The sequence below is a fragment of the Trachinotus anak genome, unplaced genomic scaffold (assembly GCF_046630095.1).
Source record: "Trachinotus anak isolate AG129_WGS33_773 ecotype Australia unplaced genomic scaffold, CSIRO_AGI_Tana_v1 ptg000039l, whole genome shotgun sequence".
Taxonomy (NCBI): Eukaryota; Metazoa; Chordata; class Actinopteri; order Carangiformes; family Carangidae; genus Trachinotus; species Trachinotus anak.
In genome coordinates, this window is record NW_027273890.1 from 241,404 (window position 1) to 261,879 (window position 20,476).

At 45.5% G+C, this 20,476-nt stretch overlaps 1 protein-coding gene and 1 long non-coding RNA gene across 4 annotated transcripts in view; one reads left to right on the plus strand and one right to left on the minus strand.

The window, feature by feature from the left end:
* Positions 1-20,476, plus strand: part of zeb2a (zinc finger E-box binding homeobox 2a) — a 48,742-nt gene that overhangs the window by 4,888 nt on the left and 23,378 nt on the right. The window lies entirely within an intron of this gene.
* Positions 16,161-19,197, minus strand: LOC139614844 (uncharacterized). Its single transcript, XR_011687148.1, has 3 exons — positions 17,977-19,197; positions 16,735-17,720; positions 16,161-16,384 (listed from the first exon to the last, which is right to left on the minus strand). It is a non-coding gene; the product is annotated as an uncharacterized lncRNA (long non-coding RNA).

The window sequence follows — 20,476 nt, forward strand, 5'->3', positions numbered from 1 at the left end:
AAGTATGAGGGTGATGAAGAGGTCCAGAGACAGTCTGGTTGGTTCTCTGATGCTCATCAGACATCTGAGCTCATTTCACCTCGTGTTGATGATGTGTTTCACACGTGTCACAGCCCTGTTTGTTTCTGCTCAGTAGAAAGAGTCAACGTCGTGATGTCACAGTCACTCAGCAGTTCAAGGTCAAGTTTGTTGATTCAGCTTAGTTTGGTTTAGTTTTCAGATTTGAATTCACATCGATCACAGACTCAGATTTAATCTGTGTCTTCGTCCATGAGCAGAAAAAAGTTTGACTTAGAACATTTCCCCTGTGAGGACCTGTGTGTCCCTGTAACATTGTGTGAGATCAGGTTTCAGGTCCCCGTAACGCACAAATACAAACACACTCAGAGTCCTCTGATACCATCAGTGTCTCTGTCATTCTCACTGACCCGAATGCCTTTCATATCTGCCCCCCCAGTAAACACCTCCCTCAGGGCAGAACAAAGAAAAGCTGCTCCTCTCTCCTCCGTCTTAATCACAATTCAGACCCTCTCACTGCCGCCGGGGCTGCTCAGCGCGGCACGGCGGTGTCCCAGATGAAAAGAGAGAAAAGAGGGAAGAGAGAAAAGAGAGAGAGAGAGGAGGTGAAGTGGAGGAAGAAGAAAAAAAGAACACAGAATGCAAGGTGGAGGGAAGGTGTGTGTTGAGTGTATGCCCTATATAGACCTCCCCCCACCCCGACACTAATGGACGGACATAGATGGACAAGAGACACTAAGAAAGACTTAGAGAGAGAGAGAGGAGTGCAGCTGAAGGAACCGTCTTTCTTTTCTTCAGAAACGATGATGAAACTGAAACATCTTCAGACGTTTCACTTCCTCAGAGCTTCAAACTTTTATTTTTTATTTTTATAAAAAATAGAAACACCTGAAGTGACAGAAACACTTCAGGTTTCTTCATTAAAACATCTGCAGTTATTTAAAATGATTTATTCCGTTTTCTGTCACACAAACATCCTTGATAAGAAAAACCACGTGTCTGACATTCACAGGTCATTTCTACTTCAGCTCAGTGCTTTTCACTTATTTTTATTTTTGTAGTTGAAGTTTCTGTGTCTTGATTATTTAATGGATTTTTATTTTATTTTCACAGTTTCATGATCTTCATTTTTGGATTTGGATTTCTTTCATTTTCTGGATTTTTATTTTTCCATTTTCTTTAGATTTTTTTTCATTTCTAGAATAAATCTTGAAAGAACAAGTGAAAGATAATTATCTTGATTGAATCAAGAAATAGTCTTCAGGATTTAGATTTTTCTGTTTTCTTGACTTTAGAGATTTGTGGATTTTTGTTTGTATTCTCTGGTGGTTTCACAGATTTCTTGTCATTTGTAGAATAATTGTTGAAAAAAAAACAGTGAAATATCATTTTCTTGATTCGATCAAGATTTTTCTCAAAGTGGTTTTCAGATTTTTTCACTTCCTTGATGTCAAAGGTAAAAGTTCTGTTTGTGTTTTTAGTATAAAAATGAGCGCTGTTAACATCAGCTTCCACACAGCGTTGTTCTATGTTCAGCCTGTAGGGGCCCCTGGTGGCCCCCGGTGGCCCGCGGCCCCTCACTGCTGCAGCTTTGTGTTGGACTTAGCTGCTTGTGAACAGGTCAGGAATCAAGTTGAAAATGCACCATGTGATATGAATTCCTAATTTCCCTCCTCCTCCTCCTCCCAGAGATGTTTTATTGTGAAGAAAAGCAGATTATCTTTATTCACCTTCACCCCCTGCCCCCCAGGATTTAGGCAGATTTACTTCACCAAACACCTCTGGTTGGACAGTGGAGGAGGAGCCGGGGCCCCACTTTCGGAAGAAGGGGCCCTTTGTTCAGGGCGGTGTGGCAGATAAAGCTGCAGCAGCACAGACACATTATCTTAACAACAGGAAGTGGTCCAGTTTATACCCCGACCACCACGCCACCCCGCCAAAATAAAACACACATACTATAGGGACACTGTCTGTGGTCACATCATGGTGACAACACAGTCACATTACCAGAATAAATGATGATTCTAGATGTTTCCGGAATTTTTCTTCTTTATTGTTTGAATGTTTTTTTTGATGGTTTTTATTTTAGTCGCTTCTCAGATTCTTGTTCTCATCTCCGGTCATTCATTGTCAGCTCGGCTGCTTCCTTTATCGACTTTCAGGCCTTTTTCATTTTCATTTTTTTTCTTTTTAGTTTTGTTCATGATTTTTTTTTCTTTAATTCTCTAGGTTTCAACATTTTTCATTTTCTAGTGGAGTCAGATTTAATGTTCTGAAGATCTTCAGATGTTCTGCTGGAGAACAAGTGAAGGATGAACCTGACCACCCCCCCAACACCTGACCCCCCCAGTCCTGCCTCTTTAAGCTCTATTTCATTAAGCCCAACCCGTCTGTCAGCCTCCACAGCTTTACTCCTCTTCCTCTATTCGTCTTCTAACATCTGTCACTGAGGGAGGGGTGACTGCACTCTTTCTCTTCTTCTTATTCCTCTTCTTCTTCTGCTTCTTCTTCTTCTTCTTCTTCTGCTCACACAAAGCTTGTCTCTGTGCCGCCAGCAACAAAAACTCCTCAGAAGTCTCCTACGCCTCCCATGATGCCTCTGTGCAGTGGAATGGTGTTGGTGTTAAACTCCTCTGGTGTTTGTGGTGTTTCAAGGTGACTGACATGCGTCCCCCCCCCCATGTTGCCATGTGCACATTTTCTTCATGAGTGAGCTCTGAGCTGCCCGGTGACATTTTGTCGCCGTTAGCCTAAACAGACAGAATCACCAAGGTCAGAGCTGCATCACAGACAACGGCGGCCTGAGAACAGCTGTGTTATAACCACAACCACACAACACTCAGGAGCAGCTCTGATGAACCAGTCACATCAGTTGGTTCCATAGTTTCAGGATGATTGTGTTGTTTTCAGGTGTGTGTCTGTGTGTCACCTGCTGCTGCTTCAGAATAGACCAGGTCCCGTCAGAGGGATGAACCTGTTCAGGTTCACTGTGAACTTCTGCTGTCACATTTGTTCACTTTAGCCCCTCCCTTGCAGAGACGGTTTGTTTGATTGGCCAAGCTCCTGCGGCAAGGTCAACCACACATGGAACAATCAATAACGGATGGCTGGATTAAGGTGTCATGACATCTGTGTGTCCAGACCGCCAGCGTACGGCCGAATGACCCCCCCCCCGATTCATACCTCTGTCCCACAGCCCCAGGCCCCACCCACCTCTGTTTGTCTGTTAAAAGGAGACACTGGTTCTGTTGCTGCCTGTTATTATGAAGACTGGGGGTTAGGGTTAGGGTTAGGGTTATCATGGGAGCAGTGAACAGGTACAGGTGTGTTGTGCAGGTGTGGGCTGCCTGATGTTGCATTTGAGGAGGTTCAGTCATTTGGACGGGGTGAAAAGGATCATGGGTATTCAGTGGTTTCTGAGGGTCACTGGAGGTTGTTGACTTGCAGCTGCTGCTACCTGTCACCAACCTGGAAAATGAGGTGAAGTTCATCATCATCATCATCATCATCATCATCATCATCATTTTATCCATTCATTTTCAGTATCAGTCCTGAGAGTCTCTGACTTCCTGTCTGTCTGTCACAGTTTGTGACTCTTTCACCTTTCTCTGTCCACTCGGACTCCTCATGAAAACCTCCTCAGGCCAGATCAGATTAGCAGGGTTTCTGGCTGCGATGAAAGGACACCACTTCCTGGCCACAGATTCACCAATTAAAGTAATGAGGCCGAGGAGCGCTGCTCGGTGCGACCCGGCCGCCTTGGGGGAAGTCCTGCTCAGCTGACCTCTGGGTCTGAGGTATCTGAGCTGACACTCCTGTCAAAGCTGCTCCACAGTGTCCGGTCTGAATGAAACTTCTCCACCTCTGCAGCCTTAGTGAGTCTGCCGAGCCGCAGCGTGACCATGGACACACCATCACGAGCATCAGAGACCACGAGTCCTGAACCATGAGCATGTTCAAAATGATCAGTCAGAAAACGAAGAAACAGGTTCAGTGAGACGACAGCATCATAGTCAGAAAGGTCCATTGTGAATGTATTCATCAATAATCAATAAATGTTAATAATGTAAATATCGATCAATAAATAATCATTTTATAAATATCAATAAGTAAATTATATTATACATATCATAAAATAAATAACAATACTGTAAATATCAATCAGTAACTGGAGGTTCATTCTTGTTTCACATTCTCTTCTCCTCTTGCTGAAGGCCATGGGGCTACAGCAGAAAGCTTCAAGAACAGCTCCTCAGTAAGTGAAGCTTGAGTTTAGGCTTTCTCAAAATAAAAATGAAACAACACAGTTCAATTATAAAAACAAATAAAAATATTAACACACACATTTAAAAAATATATTTATTATAAAAAATATCCAAAATCTAAATATGTAATAAAAGCCCATCTCCAAACAGGATGCTCTGATTGGTCATTGACAGGGGCTGGGCAGGTGTGCTGGGCGGGGCCTGCAATGATGTCACATTTCTGTCCGTCTTCTTTGAAGCCGTCTCATTGTAGTCGGTGACAGCTGGAGGCTGAGGAGGGTCGACATCTTTCATTGAGCTGAACGGGCGTGACGGGTCAGGGTTTTGTTAAACCACGAATAAAGGAAGAGAGTGCGTGCGTGTGTGTGTGTGTGTGTGTGTGTGTGTGTGTGTGTGTGTGTGTGTGTGTGTGTGTACCTGCATGTGTGTTCTCTGGTCTTAACTGCGATGCTGAAAATATTCATCATGACATTTTGTTTGGTGAAAATATTGCAACAACTTTCTCATAATAACATTTTTTTGTTATTAATAATAAAAATGAAACATGAATCATCCTGAAAAAGACTCATCATCAGTTCATCTTCATGAAAGAAACGATTATTTAAGAAGAAGCAGCTAAAGAAATAAGAATATAGTCATCTGAAAAAAACATACATTTCATATCAAAGACTGAAAAATGTTTATGTATATGTTTATTATATTTTCATGATGAGATAAAAGTCAAATCAGTGTCAGTATCATCATCGTCATCGTCATCATCACCTCAGATTTAAAAGGACAAGTCTTCATCATTCATTGACCCTCATCTTCATCAGTCTGAGGATCATGGGTTAACTGGTTTATAAAAGTCCAGGTTAGTTTCTCTCTGACTTGTTTCTGACATCTGGCTCCGCCTCTCGTCTGCTCTGGAGACCTTCCCATTGGTCCTGTCCCATAATGCATTTAATGATTTTTTTTCCTGTGTTGGTTCCCACGGCGACGGACTTCATTAGTCGTCCACCTTTTAGCTGAGCGGCTGTGAGAAGTCTCGTGCACCGCTATGAGCCGGCACAACCTTGTTTGCAGTGGGATTACCAGACTCTGGTTAGGGGGGGTGGGCTGTGTAAAGGTAGCCATGGGGAGGACCCCCTGTAGGCCAGGAATGCTGATCAGGTCAGGGGAGGAGAGGTGGGGGACGGGGGACGGGGCACCCGGGGATGGGGCAGGTGCCTTTGTGAGTCCTGTCAGCCATCAAAGAAGCAGGCAGCAGTGAAAAGGTTACCCCCCCCCCCCACACACACACACCACCACCACCACCACCACCCCCCCCCCCCCCACCACACACACACACACACACACACACACACACACACACACACACACACACACACACACACACCACCACCACCACCACCCCACCACACACACACACACACACACACACACACACACACACACACACATACACACACTCACATACTCAGAACCAACCCCCCCAGCTCCACATATCCTCCAGCCTGAGCTGAGGGTGACAGCTCTGATCCTCTCATCATCATCGCCTTCATCATCATCATCATCATCATCATCGTCTTCATCGTCATCATCATCGTCCCTTATCTTCTGTCGTCTTGATAAAATCAGACACAAATTATTTGATCATGAAAACATGCAGGTGTCTCTAGTCTCATATTCTCAGGTGACAGATTCATCATCATGACAACAGAACCCATATATCCTGAAAATAAACCTGAGCTCTGTTTGTTTTGGTCAAAGCTTGGTAACAAAGTCGATTGTAAGAAACAATTCAGACAGGAAGTAAACCAAACACAGTGCATGCTTGGAAGTATGCTAATGAGCTAAGAGCTAACAGCTAACAGCTCATCATTAATGAGACTGAGCTGATGATGCTGAAGGTCAACACTCATGATGAAAGATCAGATTTTTTCAGAGCACAGACATTTTTGTAAATGGCAAACCTTATCTGCATCTGAGGCTTTTATTCTGAAGTGTTAACTGCATTAAATCCACTTCCTGTGGTTCTCCAGACTCAACCCGGTCCTGGTCTGGGACTGTCCTCCTGCACCTCCTGTGTTTGGTTGGTGATGTTGATGGTGGTGTTGGGGGGGGGGGGGGGGGGGGTGTTCAGGTTGCGTCATGGGACCCGAGGTGTCCCCTTTTGTGCAGCCTGTCAAACGTGGTTAACATGCGGCCATTTATCTCCTGAACCCCCCTGGGTGCACAATGGCCTGGGTGAGCCAGGGCCGATGGGGGGGAAGAGCAGGGGCTTTAGTTGTCCCCCCTTCCCTCCTCTCTTTCTCCCACTCTCTCTTTCTCTCCCTCCATCTTGTTGTCTCTGACCCCCCCCCTTCTTAGCTGCAGACAGCCCCTCTGTCATTGTTGGTGTCAGTGCCCCCCTGCTCCTCTGTGGTGCAGGCGTTATCTGACAAGGTGCTTCAGAATGTCGGCCGCTGCTGCCAGACAGATTGGACCTTGTGAATGTGTCGGAGCTGAGCGCACCCAGGAGCGCCGCCACCAAAACAATGAGGTGGATTGTTGCCCCCCCCACCACCCCCCCCCCCCCCTCCCCAACTCCCCCCACGCCCCCTCCCCACCCCCCTGGCACATACACACATACATCCCTCTGCTGCTCTGTATCCTCCACCAGTAGCTGTTGTACCTGACGACAGAGCCTGAACAGTGACGACCTCTGACCTTGGTTCAGATCACTCACCTGAGGTGATGATGACCTGTGAGAGAAGTGGGCGGAGACACACGAGAGCAGACATTACACAGTCCACAGGGTTAACTCCAGATTTCCCAACTAGATATGATGTTAAAACTAAAAGTATAGTTTAGATTATTCTAAAACCTCTGACTGTGACCAGAGAGATTCAGGATTAAATCCACAACACAGGACTACAGTTATTCTGCTTAAGAGTTATTCTCAACATTGACTTAAAATTTGTGTAAATCTCAAACTCTAGACTTGTTTTTACTCTGGACATGAAGTGAGATCAGTCAGAGTTTGTGATGAAACGTTTTGGCCATAAAACCACACGTTCCTGAAGCAGAGGATGTGATGCTGGTTGTGAGTTTAAGGAACCAGAGAGAAAATGCAGATTAAATAAAGCAGCAGCAGAATCTGAATCTGTCTGAAATAAACACTTCCAATCGTCTCCAAATCTGCAGCATGATGTGCTCCCTGTTTGTTTCTATCATCACCATTTTGAATAGTATTTCATTGTGTAGGCTAAGACAGCAAGCGCAGGCACAGCGGCTTGTACTCGCCGGTTTGCAGTGGTTCTAATGTGGCAGATAAAACCCCCAGCTTTGATATCGCCTGCTCCAATAAGCCCCTTCAGCCTGCCAGCACCTGCCAACGGGGAGGTATGCATTCATCTCCCCCCTAACAGGATTATACTGCTCTGTAATTGATTCATTTGCAGTGAGGGGAGGTGACAGTGCTTTGGAAATGAGAGTTTAGGTAACAGGCGCCCCAGAATTCAGCCGACTCCATGTGTCAATTTTATTACATCAGTCCAGATGAACTTGAAAGGCCGGCTTTGTGTGCGCTCATTGGCTGTTTGTGCCTCGCTCAAAGGGACCAGATTCAATAGAGGTCATTGATGTGTGTGGTTCTCTCACCATCCCTGTGTGTTTATACTGCGCCTCCTGAGTCTGTGTCAGTGTTGTGATGTGTGTGTGATCAGTTTTCAGTCGGTGGGAGCGATCAATGTGACACAGATGAAGCCTGTTAACGTCTGGATCACTTCACTCAGACACAGTGATGATGATGTGACAGGAAAACAGGCGTAAACGGGTCAATCGATACCTCGCTCTGATAACGCCCCAATCCGCTCGCTGTCAAACATGTAGGTTAAAGGGAAACATATTCATGTGTTTCCGTCTCACTGGAGCTGAAAACAAGTCCCACTGTCATCCCAGTGCTCCCAGTAACAGTTCAGCAAACACTGTGTGAACACTTTAGCAAATACTTCATGCTAATAATTTAGAATAAGTAAACTTTAGTGTTTATTAATGGGAGGCTCCATGCTAACACATCAGTGAACATCAGGTAGCGTGATAATAAACTTTGCTAACTAGTAACACTGAGTGATAGCATGCCTGCGCCATGTCAGTGAATAGAATAGAATAGAATAGAATCTTTATTATGTCATTGTACATGTACAAGGGAATTTTATGCAACTCAGCAGGTTAGTTTTTCACTGAGTGATGGCATGCTAGCTCCATGCTAACATGTCAGTGAACATCATGTAGCGTGATGATAAACTATAAAACAGGCTACGCTGAGTGATAGCGTGCTAGCTCCATGCTAACAGTACAGTAAAATGTGTGTTTTTACAGAACTGATCTGGAGTCAGATCACTGTAAATCACAGAACTGGCCTAAAATATATTTTCCCTCTTATGATGGAGCTAGGCTAACAGTTTCCCCAGCTGCTTCCAGTCTTTATGCTAAGCTAGGCTAGACATGAATGAAACTGGTCTCAGTCAGCAAAACAACTTTGTAAACAGTTAAAGTCCAAAACGAAGTATAAGAACAAAGTGTGCAGTTAGGAGTAAAGTACAAGTACTTCAGATTGTACTTTAGTACTAGAGTAAACTCTGGTACCTTTCACCTCTGGTCCGTTGTTAACGACTCCAGTGAGGTGTAGCAGCTAAATGTGATACTGGGAGTAGTGGGAGTCTGTCCAGTTCTTGTGTAAACCAGTTCACCTGAAACTAATGGCCCCACTAGGCCTGACCTCACCCCCACCCCCTGTTCCTCCTCCAGACTTCTAATGAGCCTGGGAAAAGAAGGCCCCCCTCTGGGTCAGAACTAGGTGACCCAGTGGATGCAGCCTGCCCTGGGGTGTCAGTAGCGGCAGCAGCGGCGGTGGTGGGGTGGGGGTCTTCACGTCGTCTCAGGGCCCTCCTTTGTCCCGGACGTCTGGCATGTTAGCTGAAATCAAATGTGGAGACGGTGATTTATGGCTGTACTGCAGAGAAACAGCAGAGATGTTTATTTCATAACAGTGAAGACGATAAGACAACTTCTTGTCCCCGTTTCTGTCGGGGGTTTGAATGCCCACAATCCTCTTTGGTCCCTGAAATCTGGGTTAAATGCAAATTGATCCAAGCGATACCAGACAATAATTACCATCCGACTTATGTGTGTGTGCAGCAGACCAGAAGAGAATTCAATCAGACCTGGATGTATCCATTCAAGTCAATGGGCAGCAGTCATCAGTTCAACAACTACACAAACAACTGGCTGTCTCCATGGAAACACAGTGAGTCAGGGTGACAGGTGTAAACCAGTCAGAGGTCTTTAAATAAAGACATGGACTTCATCTGTAAAACTTTAAAACGACTGGACTCACTGAGGAAGATGATGGCAGCACTTGTCTCTGTTTTAGACTAAAACCTTCATCATTATTGATGCTGCCCCTGTCTGGTAAACTTCTTTCCTCTAATCTGTGACTGTAGTTTCTATATTTCTCACAGACGAGGATTGTCACAGAACACATCAACATTTTAGATCCTGTAACATTTAAATTATCTGAAAACTGCACAGAGTTTGGTTGGTGTGGCTCCTCCCATGAAGACTTTTATTTTGACAGCACCCTCTGTAAGACCAGCATGTGTTTCAGTCTGTGTTTGGTTGATTTAAATGCTCATCGGAACCCATCAGACAACAACCATCTGAATGTTCAGTTCATGACAGAAAATCCTCTGTCCTTCAGTTTTGTTTGAAAACATATTTACTGGTTGATTATGTGCTGATCGGCTGATCACTTAATCAGCTGTTTGCTCCCGTCCTGTAACCCGTTTCCAGGTGAATGAAATAACCACTGTGCTGTTGTTTTACTGACTCTTTGCTCATTGGCACTAATTCATCTTCTTCTCCTTTTCTCTGGTGCGGCTCCTCTGTCTCGTCTTGACCTGAAACGACTCGTCATCATGTGAAAAGCAGGTAAGAACCAGGCCTGAAAAAACACTCAGTTTCCTCTTTTCTCTGTCGACACTGAAGTGTCCTTGACTTCCCTCTGCTGTAATCTGCTGACTCTCTGTTTCACCGGGTTTGTTGACCTTGTCACCACTCTGTTCTTCTTCTTCCATTTCTCAGAACACACACACACACACACACACACACACACCTTCCTGTTATGCCCTCACACTCTTTTATTTCCTTTTCTTCTGTCACACTTCCCTCTTCTTGAACGTCTTTACCTTCTTCTCTGGATCCTCGTGTCAGTCTAGAACTTTGTGCCACCAAAGAGTCGATGTTTCAGGAAGTAACAGTTTCCATGGAGACATCTGACTCGTTTTTGCTGGAGACGTTTGTTTAGACCAAATGATTCATCAGCAGCAGATTAATCAGTACTGAAGATAGTGGTTCCTGAGGTCCTGAACGTGACCCAGGTCCCGGTTTCTGATCCAGCTCAAACTGGAGAAGATCCTGTCTGTGGTTCCACCTCATGTCACTACACTGTAAAAATCACTGCAGACTTCACTTTCATCTGAGCCTCTGTATCTTACAGACCCCGACTTCAGACCGGTCTGGGTCTGAGGTCCCTGGTTTGGTTACTGTCCTCCAGCTCCGGATCAACAGTTTGTGTTTGTCTCTTTCTTCTGTAAACGATACCTCAGAGAAAAGGTTTTCCCAGTTTGGTGTGGAGGAACTGGACTGGCCCAGAGGCCAGACCTCCGGTCCCTCCAACACGGACCAGACCTGATCACCAAATTCAGGTTTGTCCTGGTGTCTGAACGGGATCAAATCCCTGTATCAGGTTCAGCGTCTGTGGACTGAGACCAGGAGAGAGGATAAACAGCATTAACACAGTGTGTTCAGAGACACACAAACACACACTTTACTACAGAGAGTTTCTGACTGCAGCAGAGCAGGTTTGGTATGAACGTCTTCAAAAGAAGAAAAAGTTGAAGTTGAAGATGTTCAAGGACCAAAAAGAATCAATAATAATAATAATAATAATTACGAACCTCTGATAATCAATACTTTTATTGATCCCTTGATATGCGAATAGAATCAGCTGTGAAGAACTTTGACTAACTGAACTGAGTGTCAGTTTTTACAGTGCAGTCTGCACTGTAAAAATGTTTTGTGACATAAATGAGGATTAAGTGTAGGACAAGAAACATTGATCAGTCAATCATTGATTATTTATTTGAGGTGTTCAAATCAAAAGCTAAACTTCAGAAAATTCACTGTGTTATTTAATATGTGATTTAAATCTGGAGTTTTCTCATTTTTATGGTGTTAATAGATTCTGTCTGTACGTGGAGGAGTGCCCTGTGACTGTTGTTGTCGTTGTTGTCGTTGTGATTGGCTCTAATGAGATCATGTGACTGGTTTGTCCTGACAATTTTCTCAGGCTGTGATTGGCTTGTGGGGCTGAATGTTTGTTATTATTGGATGTAACTTCCTGGTTGTTTTGGTACAAAGTGTCACTGAGGAACAGAAGAGGTTCCACGTTAGAACCCTGTGGAACACCACAAGGAACATTCTCATTTACATTCATTCAGACTCAAATCTCCAGAACGTTCAGCTTTACGTGTGAACTTTAAAAACACAGAGGTGACTGTGAGTGAACAGGTGGAACAGGTGGAATCCACCTGATACAGGTGAGGACACGGCGTCAGTGTCAACATGTGTTAAATAAATCAAAGGACAAGAACAGTTGAAATTATGGTTTCATTCTGGAAGGACCTGATCAAAGGTCAAAATCATCTGAGTGACTCAGTCTGTGGTATCTGTGACTGATCTGACCCCCCCACCCCAAGTGTTTGTGTGGTGTGAACAGAGGTTGGTCTGTGTTTGAACAGACTCAGAGCCTCTTCATGTTGTTGACGGCAACAAAATCCTCTTCTTCTTCTTCTTATTCTCAGTCTGATGATGAGTCCGCTCTGCATCAACGCTTTACTTGGTCGGGAGGGAAGGCGAATATAGGGCTTTTATTTTGAAGAGCAGTGAGAGTGTGGTTGAAGAGGGCTAAAAATGTCCCCTACCTCTGACTTCAGCCCCCCCCAATAAAAACTCCACAGCTCAATTATTTCAAGTTTATCTTTGCGTTAAGCTGAACCTGATCTGGTCCCTCACCTTGGACCAGTCTGCTGCTCAAGATCAGGATTCAGAGACCACATAGGATCCTGGTTTTGAGAAAGTGGGATCTCTTATCTGGAGGACTCTGACAGAACCTAGAATGTAGATCCTGCTGCGGCAGAACATGGGGACAGAGATGGTGACAAGTAAAGACTCATCATACACACACACACACACACACACACATGCAGCCTTACCCAAATAGTTCAGTGACCCCATGGTTACATTCCTACCAGGTTTTCTACAGGGAGGGGCTCCTGTGTGTGTGTTACAGTGTGTGTTACAGTGTGTGTTACAGTGTGTGTGTTTGGGGTGTGAAGTCTAAAGCAGGAGTGATGCAGCATGAGTCAGGAATGAACAACAACAAGCTTCTTTTTTTAGTCCATCTGAGACATCTGCTGCAGACACACACACACACACACACACACACACACACACACCTGACAGCTTCAACAACACCTCAGAGCCTTTACTGGAGTAAAGTGTGAGGTGGCAGAGACAGGTGTATCCAGGTGATGAAGTCATGGTTGACAACAGGTGGAGATGAAGATAAAGACCTGAACCACATCTGGTGTGACATCACTTCCTGAGGATATTTGATGTCCTTCCACAATAAAGCTCCAGAGAACTAGAGGCTGCAGAACTTCATAGAGTCTCTGTCTCTGTCTCTGTCTCTAACTCTGGTTCTGTCTCTGATTCTGACTCTGACTCTGACTCTGTCTCTGTCTCTCTCTGTCTGTCTCTGACTCTAACTCTGGTTCTGGTTCTGTCTCTGACCCTGTCTCTGTCTCTGACTCTAACTCTGGTTCTGTCTCTGACTCTGTCTCTGTCTCTGACTCTGACTCTAACTCTGGTTCTGTCTCTGACTCTGTCTCTGTCTCTGTCTCTGACTCTGACTCTAACTCTGGTTCTGTCTCTGACTCTGTCTCTGACTCTGACTCGAACTCTGGTTCTGACTCTGACTTGGACTCTGACTCTAACTCTAACTCTGACTCTGACTCTGACTCTGACTCTGACTCTGACTCTGACTCTAACTCTGGTTCTGTCTCTGACTCTGTCTCTGACTCTGTCTCTGACTCTAACTCTGGTTCTGTCTCTGTCTCTGTCTCTGACTCTGTCTCTGTCTCTGTCTCTGACTCTGACTCTGACTCTAACTCTGGTTCTGACTCTGACTTGGACTCTGACTCTAACTCTAACTCTAACTCTGACTCTGACTCTAACTCTGGTTCTGACTCTGACTTGGACTCTGACTCTAACTCTAACTCTAACTCTGACTCTGACTCTGACTCTGACTCTGACTCTGGTTCTGTCTCCGACTCCGGCTCCGGCTCCGGCTCCGGCTCCTGCTCTGACTCTGACTCTAACTCTGGTTCTGTCTCTGACTCTGTCTCTGACTCTGTCTCTGTCTCTGTCTCTGACTCTGACTCTGACTCTGTCTCTCACTCTAACTCTGGTTCTGTCTCTGTCTCTAACTCTAACTCTAACTCTAACTCTGACTCTGACTCTGGTTCTGTCTCCGACTCCGGCTCTGACTCTGACTCTGACTTTGTCTCCGTCTCTCTGTCTCTGTGGATTCAGACAGCAGCCTCGGAGCACAGTGCATTATGGGGCTCTGTATTGTTCGTGCTCCTGCTGCCGACTGTGTGTGAACAAAAGGGCCACCATTTATGACAGAGGCCTGCTGGGCTGAAGGAAGACCAGGAACCTCACCCCCCCGACTGCCACCGTCCCTGCCCCCCCTTCAGTGTTTAGTCAGGGAGCAGAGAACAGAAGTGGTTGTTTTTAGCTCTGATCAGGTAATCGTTGCCGCATTGTTGTGTAATGTGATGTTTCAGGAAGTTGCAGCGTCTCCTCTGCTGTTCGTTGTCATGGAGACACAACAAACCAACTGTAGGACTCAGACTCAGGTTAAGTTGTTGATGAGGGTAAAACACAACCTGCATCACGTACATTCATCATTCGTTTTCACACTGTTTCTCATCTGATCAAAGAAGAAAAGTCTTATTTCTGGTCAAAGTGAAGACTGTGAATTGCATTTTCAGCATATTTTAACTGTTTCTGTTAAATTTTCATTTACTTTATTTTTGAAGCAGATTCTTGTCATATGTAGAAGCTGAGTTCAGCTCTCTGTGAATGACCCACTCCAGGTCATATGACGCTGATGCTGATGATGAAGATGGCTGACAGCGACAGGTGCCTGATACTCTTTGGCCTGTTTCAGTCTCTGATGCATCACATTCATTTTTCATTATACACCACAAATGGCTCCTGGAGCCTCAGACCGGCACTAAGAGCCTTTAACTTCCTGCTGGTTTGTGGTGATGATGTTAAAGGAGCAGCGCGCGGTCAGCAGGCTAAAGAAGAAGAAAGTGGGCGATGAGTTTTACTGGAAGTCAGAGTCAGAAACAGTTTGTTAAAGGAGCTGACACTGAACCTGCACCAGTCAGTCCACCATCTGAGTCCTGATCGCAGGTCTGAGCCACAGCTCTGGATTTGGAGTCAGTCAGAGTGAATCTGAGACGTCGAGGTGATCTGACCTGAGGTGGTCCAGCTCAGGACCTGGACCACAGGTCTGAGTGGAGACCAGCAGGGTTTCCTGGGAGCTGAGCTGGTTTCAGACTGAAAGTGATTGGTGGTTTTCTGTGAAGCCGGCAGCAGGAAGTGGAGACACCTCTCAGCTCAGAGGTACAATGGAGACCACATCGCGGTAACACTGGGCTCATTGTACCGACCCCCGCCATCCCCACCCCACCCCCTCGACTCCCCCTCTGACTCTCCTCAGCTCTTATTGTCAGGGGGAGATGTGCTCTGTTCAGGACAGCAGCAGCATCACAATCAGACCCCAGAGACTCTGAAGACCAGATCCCACCCGGGCAGCTGAAGTCACTGGTTACATGTTAACATGTCTGATTGTATTTGTGATTGGAGGAATCCACTGAGCCGGCTCCTGATTGGACAAACAGAGCAGCAGGAAATAGTGGTTTTAGGTTTGTTGCTGGTCTTGGTCTGGGTCCACTTAGAAACTGGATATGGTTTAATTAAAGTTTGAAGAGAACAGAGGAATAAAAGCTAAATGTTACATTACGTCACACTTGTGCACTGCAGTGCATTATGGGACATTAATAATTACAATAATTGTTATTTTCTCATCTACTGCTGTTCTGTGTCACTTCCTGTCACATTATGTTTTTAATGGCCATGACATCACATGTTGTCATGGTGACCTGATGCTGATCAGTTAATCAGTGAATGAGGGAATGACGTCACAGACACATGCTCTGAATTCCACATCACCAGGTGACCCGTCAGGTGACCCGTCAGCTGTGATGTGATTGGTAGGCAGCCAGCAGCAGAGACAGTCTGGGGCCAAATGACGATTCAAAAGTAATTTATTTCATTTTTTGGGCCCCGCGGCCCTCAACCACTTGACCGGAAAGTTTGGCCCCAGGGCCCAAACGCCTGTCAGGTCATGTCATATCAGACAACCTCACTACCGTCAATGGTGGGAAATGGGCGCTATGGGGGAGGAGGGGGGAGGTAATACCCACCCTGGAGCAAGGGGCAGAAGGCTGTTCCCAGATCACATGGGGGATGAACACATCTGTCAGTCCAAAGGTGTGGCCCCGGGTGCTGACCCACTCCAACGACACCTCACTTCCTGTTTGTCCTTCACCCCCGCAGAGCTGACTCACCACGAGAAGCCCTGTTATTATACTGCTCTGTGATTGGCTGAGAGAGTCACATACTAAAGCAACAGAATCAATAATCAATCAATTAACTGATCAACAGAAAATTTATGTGAACCATCAGTGTCCAGACCAGGTCCTGATCCACAGTGGACTCAGGTCCTCATACGCCTCCACACCATCTACAACTGTCACAACACAACCCAGGTACTGGATCGGCAGTAGTCCTGGATCAGCTTTAGTCCTGGATCAGCTTTAGTCCTGGATCTGCAGTAGTCCTGGATCAGCTTTAGTCCTGGATCAGCTTTAGTCCTGGATCGGGGATGCACATGAATTAGAAACTAACACTGAATTAACTGTTATTTAAAGAAGCAACCCGAAAGGACTTTTATTTTGAAATAATCCAGACTCAGTATGTGAAGTGGGACAGTCCACATGAGGGGACAGTCTGGTCTTCAGTCTGTTCACTTTGACCAGGTGCACGCTGGGATACATGTTTTTGATACTCTGATGGTGGTGGATTCATTTGATGTCAACAGGGTGTCGTTAAGGTGATGTCAGCGGTTGCTAAGGAAGAGGCAGGTTGATGTTTGTGTTGCTAGGTGTATTCTACATGACCTCAGAGATTCAGGCTGGTTCAGCCCGACTCAAGGTCCACTTACACAGTTTTGATCAGCTGCTGTCAGTCGCACTCTGAGCCTCTTCACCTCGTTTCTGTCACTGTCGGTAAACGGCGGCAGACTGAGTCGACTTTCCCTGAAACTGATGACGGCTGCGGTTTCTCCTTCAGTCCAGATGCAGGTTTTGGTGGACGAGGTCTTGTGACCGGCTGAAGTGGCTCTGTCAGCAGTTTCACTACTGCAAACTGTTCCAGGAACAGATCCACAGCACCTCTGAGTGAAGCAATACCTGAGAACGTGGGTGTGTGTATGTGAGTGTGTGTCAGTGTGTGTGTGTGTGTGTGAGTGTGTGTCAGTGTGTGTGTGTGTGTGTGAGTGAGTGAGTGAGTGAGTGTGTGTGTGTTTGTGTGTGTGTGCGTGCGTGCGTGCGTGCGTGTGTGTGTGTGTGTGTCAGTGTGTGTGCGCGTGTGTGTGAGTGTGTGTGTATGTGTGTGAGAGTCTGTGTGAGTGTCAGTGTCGGTGTGTGTGTGTGTGTGTGTGTGTGTCAGTGCACACGCATGTGTGTGTGTGTCAGTGTGTGTGTGTGTGTGTGTGTGTGTGTGTGTGTGTGTGTGTGTGTGTGTGTGTGTGTCTCAGTGTGTGTGTGTGTGTCAGTGTCAGTGTGTGTGTGTGTGTGTGTGTGTGTGTGTGTGTGCGTGTGTGTGTGTGTGTGTCAGTGTCAGTGTGTGTGTGTGTGTGTGTGTCAGTGTGTTTGTCTGAGCTGAAGGTCATGAAGCAGCAGCCAAAGTTCACAGACAGGATCAGGTTTCAGTAGATTTGAGGCGCTGATCCTGATCCAGCAGAATCGGGGTGGGGGGGGGGCGGAGTCAGCTGATGCGTTGAAGCAGGAAGTAAAATCACCTGCAGTCATCAATTATTTGGAAGGAAAAGTTTTTCTTCGCTGCTTCTTGCAGGATGAAGGTATTCATTAGAGGGATTTAATAACTCCTCTTCCTCCTCTTCGGCTTTTGTAAAGATTCCTCTTCCACCTGGGAAGATGAATAATTCAGACATCTTGGATTCCCCCCCCCCCACCATAGAGGCTGGTGGGATGTAAACCATCAAACTGCCTCATCACTGCCGGCACAAGTGTGAACCACTGGATCCATTATTCACTGTGGAAGTCTTCTCTTAAAGCAACCTACATTTTTATATTGGGGGGTTTTGCAGCCTCCACATCCCCCCCACCCCACCCCACCACACCCAACCCCAGCCACAGAGACTGATGATAAATTGAAGGCTTACACAGAGATGAAGTTTGATGAGCTTCAAAACGCATGTAGAACAAGATCCAGACTTCAAACCAGAATCTTTACTCTTTCATTTCTCTACAATCACTTATTTATATGACTGTTCACACACACACACACACACACACACACATACTTGTACTTCTATCTTTGTGAGGACACTCATTGACATAATGCATTCCCTAGCCCCTTACCCTAACCTTAACCATCACAACTGAGAGCCTAACCCTAACCCTGACCCTGACCTTAACCTAAACCTAATTCTAACCATAACTCTAAAACCAAGTCTTAACCCTCAACATGTGATTTGAAGGTGTCTCAAAAAGTGAGGACCGGCCAAAATGTCCTCACTTTCCTAAAATGTCCTCACTCTGTTAGTAAAATGCTTTTTTTGGTCCTTACTATGTAGCAAGTACAAGTACACACACACACACACACACACACACACACTGATCTGCTGAAGCAGCTTCATGGTTGACTGATTGTGTTTTGCAACAAAAACACAAGAGAAGAAAAGAGTCGTTCACACCTCTGACCTTCTTCTTCTTCTTCTTTGGTTCAGACACATTCTCACCTCCCACACACACACACACACACACACACATACACACTCAGTGACAGTGTGTTGTTGATATCAGTGTCAGGTCTTATCAGGGAGCAGCAGCAATGTTCTTGGTAGTTTTTCTGTAATCAGACGACACACCGCGGCCGAGGTGAGAGGGGCGGGGCTTCAACTGACACATTGAGCTGCTGATAGGGTTAACGTTAGAATGAAAATACATTTTCCAGTTTTAATCCTGTATTAATTCTTCATTTATCTCCTGTTGTAATAGATGTGAAATCACCTTCCCTCCTCTTTACTGATTTCTGTGTCCAATGAAAAACCTTTCTCCATCGTGACAGGTCAGCTGTGTCGTGGGATCCACCCTCCGCCCTCCTTCACCTGCATCTCAAACATATATGGCCTCACTGCACCTTCATCATGGTCGTCATCTTCCTCCATTTCATTGCTGTCGGACTCACTGTTAAATCCACAGGCTGTCGTTCCTTCTCATATTCTGACACACGTTCTCACTCTCATGGTTCTCCACTGTTCTTCCTCTTCTGTTTAAAGTTTCTAACTTTTTATTTCAAGGTTTACATCTTTGTCAAAACTGAAGTGACTGAATGTGTCCCAAACCTGAGACAAAGATCTCCTGCAGCTCCTGTTGAACATGTCTTTAAAGACATACATAACTATCAGTGTCTTGTTGTGAGGGCTTCAGCTAATGATTCATTTAATCATTAATTCATCTGTTGATCTCATACAGTAATCGTATTGTAGTTCTGAAGATATTAGTCCCTCAGTGTGGAGACAGGGAAAAGGGTTTAAAATTAAGTGAAATGTGAATGGAGTTTGGTGTGGACCTGAGGTTATCTGGTGTTAGTCTTCTCTGATGCTTCGCACCAAGGGGTGGGCTGGGAGGGTATAGGTGGCATGGGGGGTGGGGGGGTAGTTGTTAACGCTCCGTTTTTAACCGACCTGCAGAGCTCAAGGTGTTAAAACCTGATTAAAGTCCTACAGAGTTTTTCGTGTGACTCGACTCGTTCAAAGAGGAACTCTGCTGCTCAGCCTTCCTGTCCTGTCAAACCTTTACTGATAAGAACACTCACACACACACACACACACACATTTTTGTTACATCTCAAGTGTCTCTGTCAGTCTCGCCTGCTCCTGGTTCAGTTTTGTCTCAGGATTTTAAGATTAAGGATAAATTCAGTTTTGTTGAGGCCTCTGTGTTTAATATGAAATGTTTCATATGGTTTCTGTACATTTGCACAGTTTCCATTCGTTCAGACAGTTTGAATACGTTCAGACGTTGTTGTCCTGTTCCTCTGTTTGTCTCTCTAGTGGGCGAGCGACACTCGAGGTGAATCACACTCTGCTCTCTCGTTGTTTTTCAGGGCTCAGAAACATTTTTCTTGGAGTGTTTCAGTTGAAGAGTAAAATATCCTGAACCTCTCTCTGTGGTTGGTGTTTTTTTTAGGCTGAGACAACTCTCCCCGTCCTCCCACCCAGCGAGGGGTGAATTACAGAGCGACTCTCCTTTTTTTGTTTTCTAAATGGTCGACCACATGGGGGAAAAGGCTGGGATGTGGTGACTGTAATTACGCAGCAGCCTGCCAACAGGTCGGCCATGGAAACTCTCACTCAGCCCCGCCTCCCCCTCCTCTCCCCATGACCACTGTCTTTGAGGGATTTTTCCCTCCATTCTTAGATCCTCCGTCTACAGTACATACCTCAGAAATGATCAGGTTTCTGCTGCCAGGCCTTCGTCTAAAGGTCGGACTCTGTCACACAGACTGAGTCAGATATCAGCAACTCTGTGTCAGCGTCCGTCATTTTAAATTGTGTTTGTGACAGATCATGGTGTTGGATGTTGATTAGCCACAGAAACACAACAGTAAAACGAATAGTTGAAAAAAATGACAATTAACTTTTCTTACATTTTCTT